At 42.4% G+C, this 1,789-nt stretch overlaps 1 protein-coding gene across 1 annotated transcript in view; it reads right to left on the bottom strand.

The window, feature by feature from the left end:
• The window catches only part of nfia (nuclear factor I/A), a 70,722-nt gene that overhangs the window by 48,624 nt on the left and 20,309 nt on the right, over positions 1-1,789 (bottom strand).

The raw sequence follows: 1,789 nt of genomic DNA on the forward strand, positions 1-1,789 counted from the left end.
AGAACCAACAGAACCAAACAGAACCAAACAGAACCGACAGAACCAAACAGAACAAATAGAACCAACAGAACCAACAGAACCAAAAGAAACCAACAGAACCAAACAGAACCAACAGAACCAACAGAACCGACAGAACCAACAGAACCAAACAGAACAAATAGAACCAACAGAACCAAACAGAACCAAAAGAAACCAATAGAACCAACAGAACCAAACAGAACCAAATAGAACCTCGTCCTCATCAGCTCATCAGTCCAAACCCTCCAGAACTGGCACCAGGACAGAACAGAACCCGGTTCCTCCTCATGAAGCCGGTACCGGGCAGATTGGGCCAGAATCAAAACCTCAGCATGGTTTCCTGTTTGTGTCCACAGATGGTGTCTCCCTCCTGGACCCAGCAGAACCGACACTCAGCCGGTTCTGGACCGACCCATTTTAAGAAGATAACTAATAATAAATGTAAATAGGAATAAATAAAATAATTTATTCGCCTGCAGTTCAGAGGCTTTAACTTCTTTTGTTGTTCATTTATTATTCGTCCAGAAGAAACAAACGAAAAGTTAAAAAATATCAGTTCTTTAACTTATGAACGGAAAAATGGAATAAAGAACCAGAACCAGAACCAGAACCAGAACCAGACCCGGTTTGTTCCCGGCTCCTGCTCGCTGCCATATGCAGCGTCTCCATGGCAACATCTGGACCAGCAACAGCTGGATGCTCCGTATGTGTGTGTGTGTGTGTGTCTCTGTGTGTGTGTGTGTGTCTGTGTGTGTGTGTGTGCGTGCGTGTGTGTGTGTGTGTGTGTGTGTGTGTGTGTGCGTGTGTGCGTGTGTGTGTGTGTGTGCGTGTGTGTGTGCAGGCGACTCGGGGAAACCATCCGATCTTTTAGCAGCGCAGCCACACTACATTACCCAGCATGCATCGCCATACAGCGCCCCCTCCTGCACCTGTGGCGCTCAGCAGGAAGAGCCAAGAGAGAGAAACTGGACCTGACTGAGGTTCAGAACCAGGACCAAGCCAGAACCTGACGGAAATGAAATGTTTGGAGGTCATGGAGTCGGGTCAGGGTGAAGGAGTTTATCCCACACCACTAATCCACCTGGCAACGCTGCAAAGTGAGGACCAGGAAAATTACCTCACTCTGTGGGTAAACGTGGTGAAGCTGTTCCTCTAAATGCAGGTCATTAAAATACACTACGATCAAAGAACCTGGTTATAAATTAACATTACAGCCCACAGAAAGACAAAAAGATCAATATAAAGGAAATTATTAAAATTAAACTAATATAAAAAGAAATTTAAATGTGTAGTTTTTAATTTATAGTTTACAGAATAAATAAATGTTTTTGTTCTTTTTAAAAGGCAGTTTAAGAGGCAAAAAACTGCAAAATCTGAAATGGCTTCTGTTAAAAAATTCATCAAAATATGAAAAAAGAAAAGAAATAGAAAAAATAACAAGATAAGAAAACATTAATAATATTAGCAGAGTTGTTAAAGAAAAAGTGGAACGAACGTTTGTTGCCGAAATAAATCTGGTTCTCGTTCTTACAGGCTGGTCTGACCTGAAGACGCACATCCTGGTCCTTCTATGCAACTGAGCACTTTGAATAGACTTCCATTCATTTTAGTCGCTGTTTTTGTTGCTCATTGCAACTTTAACCACAACCTGACTAGAACTGGCAGCACTGAAGAAATGTCCTCACTACCACTAATGACCTCCACTTACCGGTAAATGTTGTGGACGTGGTCATCTAGATAGTTCATACAAGTACACACACACACACACACA

Source organism: Poecilia reticulata, linkage group LG4 (genome assembly GCF_000633615.1).
Source record: "Poecilia reticulata strain Guanapo linkage group LG4, Guppy_female_1.0+MT, whole genome shotgun sequence".
In the NCBI taxonomy this organism is placed as follows: domain Eukaryota; kingdom Metazoa; phylum Chordata; class Actinopteri; order Cyprinodontiformes; family Poeciliidae; genus Poecilia; species Poecilia reticulata.